Source organism: Leopardus geoffroyi, chromosome D2 (assembly GCF_018350155.1).
Source record: "Leopardus geoffroyi isolate Oge1 chromosome D2, O.geoffroyi_Oge1_pat1.0, whole genome shotgun sequence".
Taxonomy (NCBI): Eukaryota; Metazoa; Chordata; class Mammalia; order Carnivora; family Felidae; genus Leopardus; species Leopardus geoffroyi.
In genome coordinates this window covers 78,166,714-78,177,105 of record NC_059334.1, presented here as the reverse complement: position 1 = coordinate 78,177,105, position 10,392 = coordinate 78,166,714, and positions in this window count along the sequence as shown.

Below are 10,392 nucleotides of genomic sequence, written 5' to 3'. Positions count from 1 at the left end.
GCCCGAGATGTGCTGGAAGGATCTTCTGCTTGGACTCTCCCTCCGCCACGACCGAACAGGGAACATTTCCGCTGAGCGGAACTTTCACACACAGGCCCATAGGAGCGGGATCCATAAACTAGGTTTATTAACCAGCTGAAAGGCGAGTAGCTCGGACCCAGGCCTTTGTCGCAAGATTCCAACATCACCGCATTTGTTTATTTTTTGTAACTTTCTGAGCGAATGTCTATTTCTTCGTGTTTAGAGATTGGCAGTCCTGGAAAATGAAGTTTATTTATCTGCCAGATACACATCACATAAACAGCTGCAAACGGCTTCCCTCCACCCCCCGCGGCCGCAGCTCTCAGCTCTGACCTGCGGGGCTGCTTGGCGTGCAGCCGAAAGGTGGTTGCGTTTTCTTGCACGCTCTGCCCTCGGCCAGGCCTTGGGGCGGTGCCTGGGGGAGCTGGAGAGCCTGCGTTCTGGGACCCAGGTGGGGCTGAGGCCAAGTCTCAGCTGCAAGTGGGGGCAGCTTCCAGAATCTTCTCTGGTTGCCTCAAATCATTCCCAGGTCTTTGTGTACTTGTTCATTCAACAAACTGATATCGATCTTTCCCAGGCCCTGTGCCGACCCCCGGGGGCATGAAGACCGTCAGCGTGGCCCCTGGGAGACCCTTACCCTGAAGGTGAGAGCCTCGAGGGGCAGGGTCTTGGTGGTGGGGGGGGAAGGTGACTTCCCTCGTGAGCATCTTTCAACCCCGAGCGAGCCCACCCGCCTCTTGTATTTCTCCAGCGGCGACAGCTGTCCCTCGTCCTCCCAGCCCTGTTCCCATCTGGGCTGGGGGAAGTGAGCTTAAGGACGTTTCCGGAAATGAGGAGAGGTCAGGATGCTGGAGTGTTTGGAAGTCATCCCGGGGAACGCCCGCTGAGGCCCTCGCTTGCCACTAAACTCTGCTTGTGGGACTGCTCCGTGTTTGCACGTGTTCCGATTTATTAAATGCGGAGGTGCTCGACAGTGGAGTGACATTCCTGGGCTGCTAATGAGATCCGTCAAATCCTTCCCCCCTTGCGTTCGAAGGCAGCCCCGCACCATAAACGCGCAAGGGTGGTGATTAGCCAATACCCAGAGTCTCCTATGTAGCACAGATCCCCAAAGAATTATGGCTCCTGGAAGGCTAACTTGGCGAGAGTGTTTGGACGCTATTGTTTTTCTTTCTAGGAAGAGCAGTTCACGTTTACAAGATGGATTATCATCGGGCCGGGAGAGGCAGAGGGTGTAATTTCTTGCCTGAAAATTGCTCGTCTTTTGAACCTTTCAGCCACTGAGTCAGCACCTTGCTTTATCTTCGTCTCTGCCTGCCAGGCTAGAGGGTCGTTTTTTTTTTTTTTTTTTTTTTTTTCTATCTGCATTTCCTCATGGGAAGGCTCTGTTTCCAGCCAGCTGAGCAGTGGGCTTTCCAGGGCGGTACAGCCTCTTCATTCTCCGTCTTTAATCAGCTCGACCTGCCAGTGGGCACAGCACACAACTGGTGGCCTTCCAGAACAGGTGGGGTGGAAAGAGTGGCCCTAATGTGGATTTGGACAGCCCCGGGGGACGGGAGGGGGCATCACAGGCAAGGGGGCAGCCTGCAGAAAGGGCCGTAGGGAAAGCTGGACACGTGGTAGAAAAGTGACAGTCCGGGAGGCAGGACGGAAGGGGCACGATTCCTCACGCTCTTGCCACATGTGCACCAGCCAGGCCAGTCCACGTCCGCCGGGACCCAGAGTGGGTGAGAGTAGAGTTCCCGAAGCCAGCTGCCCCTGCTGGTTAAACCCTGGCCAGAGGTCGGGCCCCACACTAGATGCCTTTCAGGCCTTACCTTGTGTTTTGGGTGGAATCGTGTCGTGCTGAGGTCCTGACCCCGATACCTACGAAGGTGACTTTATTTGGAAGTAGGATCTTTGCAGATGGGATCAAGTTAAGATGAGGTGGTTAGGGTCGACACTCATTCAGTGCGACTGGCGTCCTCAGAAGAAGAGGGAAGTTTGGACCCAGACACGCACGAGTTACGGCTCGTGACAGAGGCAGAGAGCGGAGAGCTTCAGCCACACGCCCAGGACTCCAGTGACTACCAGCCACCGTCAGGAGCTGGGAGAAAAGAGAAAGGATTCTCCTCCAAGGCTTCACAGGCGGCATGGCCCTGCTGATGCCTTGACTTGGGACTTGTAGACACCAGAGCCGCGAGACAATAGATCGCACCTGGTTTGCGGTACTCGGATAGAGCGCCCTAGGAAACCAATACACCTGGTTTTACCTGACAACGTCATTACCTTCTCTGTGGTTAGCAAATAATGGCCCCCCGCCCTGAGATGTCCAATCTCTAATTCCCAGAATCTGGTGAAAGGGCTTGGAGATGACATTAAAGTTACCGAGGCTTAAACAGGGCCACGACCTGGGTGGCCCCAACCCCATCACAGAAGCCCCGGAAAGCAGAGAGCGCTCTCCAGCTGGAGCAGAGGGTGAAGTCACCGAGACCCGGGGTGTGACGGGGGCTTCAGGTGTGGCTGCTGGCTCTGAAAATGGAGCACCGGGACTGAGGGAGGCTCCCGGCTACCGGCCAGGCCAGGAAACAGCACGCGAGCTCTGCAGCCACAAGGAACCGCCTTCTGTCAATGACCCGAATGTGCCCGGAGCAGATTCTGCCCTGCAGAGTCTCCAGAAAGGAACGCATCTCTGCCAGTGCCCGGATTTGGACTGAGCCCCGCCTTGACCTCTGATTTACAGAACTGTGACCTAAGAAATGTGTGTTTCAAGCCACAAGGCTTGGGGTCATTTGTTCTAACAGCGCGGGAAACTCACGCACCATCTATAACACGGATGTGGCAACTATAGCCCAGGGAGGTTAGCGACTTTGCCCAAGTTCAGACTGAGGCTCAGCGGAGAAGCGGACATGGGGACCCGGGTGTGACTGAAATCAACACCCATGACTTACGTTGTTGGAAGCTGAAGAAATCTGTGGCAAAGGTGGAGGATAGGTAGAGTGAGTCCAGGCACAGAAAGAGTGTCACCTGATGTGACATGACAGGGGCTGGTGGAGGGGGGCGGTGGGGAGGCAGGGGGGCCTTGTGATCCCCACGCTAGTAGGGGGGTGGTACCCACAGCAGGTGGCTGACACTGAAGGGGTGGGGAGAAATTGCTGGGAGCCCAGCAGGTTCGAGCAGAAAGCCGGCCCTGCCAGGTGGAACCAGGGAGAGTGTGCTGGAAAGCAGCTAGAAAAAAGGACCGAGTGTGAGAGGGCACATTTGTAGCAGGAGGTTTATCTGCCTCCATCTTGGACTGAAGTTCTGTTTTCCCCATAAACTAACTCCCCATAGGAGAACTGAGATCAGGCAAGTAACCAATTTCATATACACGCCTGATGACCAAACAATAGCACCCTCATACCACAGTCAATACCCTGGTTACTCTTTCAGAAGGAAACATGGTGGGTGCCTGGCTGGCCCAGGCAGGAAAGCCCTCTTGATCTCAGGGTTGTGAGTTTGAGCCCTACGTTGGGTGTAGAGAGTACTTAAAAGCAAAAAAAAAAAAAAAAAAAAAAAAAAATTTAAGAGGCTCCTTTTTTTAAAGTTTATTTATTTTTGAAAGAGAGAGAGAGACAGAGAGAGAGAGAGAGAATGAAGGGGGGGAGAGGCAGATAGAGAGGGAGAGAGAATCCCAAGCAGGCTCTATGCTATTCGTGCAGAGCCTGATACGGGGCTTGAACTCACAAACTGCAAGATCATGACCTCAGCTGAAACCAAGAGTCGGACGCTTAACCAACTGAGCCACCCAGGTGCCCCTTAAAAATAAAATCTTTAAAAAAAAAATCTCTTTAATTAAACAAATAAATGGAAACATGGCTGTCTATAAGGTTATTATCATTAACACCAGATATTCAAATAGCTCTGTCAATATATAACTTAATCACTTGAAAATAGGCCCAAGTCTGCCATAGAATGGCCCCAGAAACCAAGCCGAGGGCAAGCATCTCAGAGTTTCTGATCAGGCCTGACTGGCCCCCCGATATTTAATGGGGGCTTTTCCAGGGTAAGCCCAGGATACAAGGAGAAGGTAGGTAATTCCCAGTGGTCTCTGGGAAGAATAACCACCTCTCTTGGACTTGTCCCATCCAGTCAACCTGTGGGAGTGGCTTCTACATGGCATAGGCTTGCATATAAAACAAGGAGCACAAAGTTCAATCTGGATTTCAGAAAAACAATACTTTTTACTATAAATACGTCCCATGGAATATGTGTTCATACAATATTGGGGGATACTTATACTTGGGGCCCCTGGGTGGCTCAGTCAGTTCAGTGCCTGACTCGGGGTTTCAGCTCAGGTCACGATCCCGGGGGCATGGGATCGAGCCCTGCATCAGGCTTGGCACTGAACGTGGAGACTGCTTGGGGATTCTCTCTCTCTCCCTCTCTCTCTGCCCCTTCCCTGCTTGTGCCGTCCCTCTCTCAAAAACAAATAAACATTAAAAACATATCTGTTGATTCTCTGAAATTCTAATTCAACTGGGTGCCTGCATTTTTATTAGCTGGATTTGCTACCCCAACCCAGCAATGTTCTCAAGTGGTGTCTTGTCTTATATGGAGGAGTCGAGGCTAACAACTATCTTGATTCCTGTTTTGAAGCACACAGAGGATTTTTTTTTTTTTTTTTTTACAAAGAAAATGAATGTATCCCTTCCTCGTCCCCAGAGGACAAGACAAAACAATGTACTGGTACCAGTTGGACAAATGCAGAATCTGCTCATGGTCATGATGAGCTAACACTGGAATGAATTTGTATGATACTGAGAAGGCCTTTGGAAGAGAGTGAGCAAATGCTCTGCCCTAGACAGCTCCAGCTTCTGCCAGAACCAAGACTGAGAGGTGAGTCTGGCATATGGTTACGTCCGATACTCACAACTTACGAGGAAGGTCACAGAGGCTCAGAAACGCTGAGTAACTTGCCCATGGTCACACAGCAAAGGTAAGTAGCAGGAAATAAGGCCAGGGTTAGGACAGGGCTACAAAGAGGGAGGTCTGAGTGCCTCTAGTCTAGAAATAGTAACATCAGCTAACGTGCACTGAACCAAGCACTTGACCCTAAGCCTCCCATTCAATCCATAAAAACTCTGGTAAGCGTGTTAAGCAGGTGTTAGTATTCCTCCAATCTACGGAGGAGAGGGCAGACATGAGGCCCTCCGCAGGCAGAGCTGGGCTACAGATCCCGTGTTCTTAGCCGCTACAGGATAGCAGAGGATGTAGCCTGCAGACGCTCTGGCCAGCTAAAAACAGGAGCTAATGTCTAATAATCGAGACAATGACCATAATCTGAATGGGATGGCCAACTTCTCTGGAAGGATCAGAAAAATGCACCCCCCCCCCCCCCCCCCCCCGTTGGCCTATATTCCCAGTCATCAGCTAAAGCCGCTGGGCCACCCTGAGCCTCACCCTGGCCCACATCACCTGCTCGCAGAATACCGGCAGCATAAGTGAAAAGCATGCACTCCCACGCCGGGCTCCCTCCCTCATCACCCAACGACCGTGGGCGGGCTCTCAGTGTGTCCACTGCCCAATTAGTAAAATTGGGGTCATCGTGGTATCTACCTCACAGGGTCCTTGTAATCAATACGTGATAATTCACTTAAAGGCCATAATCACAGCTGTCGGAACATAATAAGTACCTAATAAATGTCAGCTATCACACACCCTCTCTGTGCTGACAGATCAGTTGCCATGGCTCTTGCAAATGGAGAGCCACCAAGGCTCTGAGTGACCTGATGGAGGAGCAGCGCAGGGTCCCCACCCAGGGCTGACAAGGAAGAGGGATCAGAGCCAGAAGCTGCCCTAGAATTCTAGATGTCCATAGGGCAGTCCGTCCATAGGGCAGCCAAGACGGCTGCAACCGTACTAGGAAATAAACACACCAAAAAGGATGGGGGCGCATTGCTTTCAAAAGACAGCCCAGATCTAGGCATGGGCCGGCCTTGGTGGGAGGGGAGCTGGCAATCCTCAGGCTGGAGGGTGGCGGCCAGGTGGGCACTGGGGCCAGAAGCTCCAACAGGGCACCGGAAGTCGAAGACGGTAAAGGTGGCTCTCTGGCTTGTTGAGGATCTCGGTGCAGAGATGCCGCGCCATGCTGTGGACAGAGAGGAAGCCGGGAGGGGACAGCCCCAGGCCAGGCCAGGCCCGGCCCGGGGTGGGGGAAGGTGGAGACCGCTCCCACCCCAGGGTCCCGGCAGGATCCTGTCTCCCATGTGCTTCAGCAAGCGCCACGATATCTGCTGCAGACACGCCTTGACATCGCTCGCTCATCACCTGCCCAGTCCGAACACTGAGTTCCGGGTGAGGCCGGGTGCAGACGGATCGCGCGCCCCTCCTCCCGGCCGCGTCGTCCCCATCGCTCCTCCAGCCCCCGGGGCGCAGCATCCCCCCCCCCCCCCACCGTCCCGCCCCCCTTCCCGGGCGCCTTGTGACCCTGCATCCACCCTGTGCGCGCACCGGACGCCCGCGGCCACACGGGGGCGCTAGCGCCCGCTGCGCGCGTACCTGCGCAGGACCCGGAGAACAAAAGGAGCCCCGGGGACCTTGGCCTCCTTCACCTGGAACCACCTGCTCCACGGGCTGCGGGGCCGAGCGCCACCGCCGGCATCTGGCCCCCGCGAAGGAGTTAATTTTTGCTCGACGCTGCTCTCAGAAATCTGTTAAAGAAATCGCTCCTCCCTTGATGGCCTTTCTCCCCAGCTTGGGGACAAAATATAAGAGCTTTGGGACTCTAAAAGGGTTACTGGGTTTGTGGTTTTACGATGCGTCCTGCTCTGTATTCTCCGTCTCCTTCCCGGAGTTTACCAGGATCCTGGCAGCATCATTTTTCTCCCCTTTGGTATATTAAAGTGAACTTCTTTTCACGTTTGGACCAAATAGACACACTCTCGGAAAATGGCAACAAACTAAAGGCAGAAATAAAGGGAAAAGAAGGAGGAAAGTACCCTGGAAATCGGGTCATTGCAAGGAAGGGAAACTTCCACTGCACGGCTGGTCAGCCTTGCCCTAAAATGGCTTTTATTCTCCAACTTCGAAATATACCTCATGGATGAGGTGCAAAACCCCGTGTTAGTGTGCCCAGACGCCTTAATTGGGAACCCCCAAAAGAGGCTAAGTTACAATCACCATCAATCAAGTATCTATTGAGGGCTTGTAGGCACAAAGGCAGCTTAATAAACTGCCAGAGGCTAGCCAGGCAGCATGCCCAGCCCTGGAACCGCGAGAGAGGACAGGCAGGCTGAGCTTTCTGGGTGTTATAATTTAGTGGTCCCCAATTAACCCCTCTCCCCCCAAACTGATGTCCAAGGTCACTTTCCACTGAGCTTTGTCCAAGGTCAATTTCAACGGGGCTTTGTCCAAGGGCATTGCCATCTTGGTGCAGCCAGCCTCTCTCCCTCTGGTGGGTTCACGGCTCTGCGTGCACAGCTGTGGGTTCCTGAGGATTTGAGGGAACAGGAGGCCTGCCAGAGAGGAGCTGAGGGTTGACAGAAACTCCCACTGAGACCAGGGATGGTTCCAAGCGGGCCCCAGAATCGGGAGGTCATGCTACAGATACGCCACTGAAATTCAGTCAACAGTAATATTGCCGTTGTCCGACGAAGACGTTTCCTGGGAAACTCCAGCACTCTTCTCAGGCTGAGGAGGGGAGTTCCTGCCCTTAAACCCCCCTGATGGCATGAGACCACTGAGAGTACATGGGAGTTGGGGGGGGGAGGCAGAAGCAGTTCCTGGGGACTCCCCTGGTTAAGGAGATCTTGGAGGAGGAAAAGGAGGCAGGGGTACTCTCCAGTGACAATTTCCTATAATACCTGCAACACCACCCAGTTTGATGGCCCCAGCCACGTGTGGCTATTAAGCATGTTAAATGTGGTTGGCGCTCCTGAAGGGCTGACGTGTACGTTTTACTCAGTTTTACTTAATTTAACATGAAATAATCATACTGGCTAGTGGCTGCCGTATTGGACGGGGCGGTGCAGCTCTAGGCAGTGATGGTGGGCGGCGGTGGGGAGGGAGTGAAAGTGGGCATCATTGTTAATCTCTTCTGAATCGCCCCACACCGGCTCAATGCACCTGCATGTTTCCTCTCCAGTCTGCTGGGAGCCATTGTTACTGTGGAGGTGGCGGTTGAGTGCAGGCTGAGGGTGGCGGGAAGGCAGCCTTGCAGCCATGCAGTGACATGTCATAAATTGCCCTTAAGCAGCAACGGGCCGGGGATTAGAGGACTTTTCCGGTAGATACCGTTACCAGTAGACAGGGGTCAACAGCAGGGTTCCTGGACTATGGTTTCAAAATACTTTAGAGAGGATGTTGACTTCCTGCAAATGGGTTTCTCTTCAGTGATGGGTAAATGACCACTTTTCAATTTCTCTGGAGGCAGTGAACGTTCAACGATTGGAGAGGCTGGAGGTCTTAGACACATTTACTTTTGAAGCTCAAAGCCGGAGACCTCACTGATGCCAAAAGAGGGTGAGGCCAAGGGGTGGGGGCCTCGTTCAATGACTTTCTCAGAATCGTACAGTTTGGGGCAATGTTGGGACAGAGACCCAATCTTGGGCGCCCTGCCCTGGTCTGGTGCTGTTTCTACTGCACAGCATTCCCAGTCAAATACCCTGTGACTTTGGGCATTGTGGACTTTACATCTGGCTGGGTTGGCCAGCCAGCAAACTGACCAATCATTTTTTCTTTATAGATGGGCAGGTGCCTGGTAGGAACTTGCAACATTGGGAGCAGGGGTGGCAGTGGTGATGTGTACCTGGGGGCAGTGTTGAGGCCAGGGTAAAATTTCCCCAATTATTACCACCCCCCCCCCCCACGCACACTATCTTTATAGCAGTTTTTGCTTTTCTTGAACTAGAATGCAGTCAGGGTCCCTAAATTGCTTCTTCATTCTCTTTTGAGTAACGGACCTGGTTACCCAGTTGTAAATAGCAGATGTGTGGCAGATTATTAAGCCTTAATTTCTCCAACACATTTCTTCAGAATTTTCCATTTCTATTTGTTTTCACAATATCGCCGATTGGACTCATTTTATGGACCACAAATGTTGGCCCTTACCTCGTCCCCTATTTTGAAGACTGCAAATTCAGCTGATGAGCTGTAGGTGTGTGAAAGAGGTCTAACAATCTTACGTACCTGAACATGAAGGTTCTTGGAAACATTAACAGCAATACTGACCCTAACCAAATTCCTGGAGCACTTGAGGAAGTAGGATGAAGCCATGGCAAATGGGTAACTGTTCTCTTGAAATATTAACATTTTGGAGGCAATGAATTCTACTCAAAATATTCCAACTCTGCACTGAGTCGAACTACCTGGAAGGAGCCATCACTGGGCACGGGTAGGTGAAAACGGTTGACTTGCTCTGGTAGCTACTGGAGTGAACCCCAGCCCGATCGGGAGAGACTGGACTTCTGGTTGACCAGTGGGGTGACCTTGAGCCCATCACTCCCTCTCTTTGCCCTGCTCTTCTCCTCTGTCAACATGATGGTTTAACACACACTTTCTCACCTTTGGTTCTAGTCTCCTTAGGAAAACCTACACGTGTTACTGAAGCCACTTAGAAATCCAATAAACCATAAGAGCAGAACACAGTGGCGATTTTAATTCAGGTGCTCCTCATGTCTATAAAAAAGCTCTTTCTTTGGGGCTGCGTTGTTCACCAGTGTTAAAACGCCTTCTATGTGACCTGACCCCCGCCTTTCTTGAAACCTCCAGGGACTGCTCCTGGGAAGCACTGGGTACCAGCAAGCATTGCGTTACTGTAATGGAATTATTATTCCATTTGGGTAATAATTTGTATGACTCGGGCTGCCCGCCCAGGCCACATTCTATCCCAGGTGGGTTTGGGTAGGCACCAACAGGCCCTTCAGCTGGGGCAGAGGGTAGGGATGGGGAATTCAGAAGTTATGGCTCCAGACTCTGTTGAAGCCAGGTCCCTAATACTATCCAGGTGGTGCCAGTGGGTTCTGGGCTCTTCACCGAAACACTTTCATCCTTCCCATAGACCCAGGAGGTAGGAATATTCAGAACGGCTAATAATAATCACAGACACATTGCATTTCCAGAACCATGAGGAGTATCTGAATTAAAAAAAAAAGGTTTTTTCACACTTTCATTCACTTAATCTTCTTAGTGACCCTACTAAATAACTACAAGACAGGTACCACTATTGTCTTCATTTTACCTGAAAACAATGGAAGGCTCAGAGAACTTAAGTAACTTGCCCAAGGTCACACAGCCATGGAGTGAAGAGAGCCAGCCGCACCTTGCCTGTTGGAACCAAAGCCCCCTCACCCTTAAAGCGAGACAGGAATTCCGGAAGGACTTTGTCCCCAGGGAAGTCTTGGCTTTGAGATT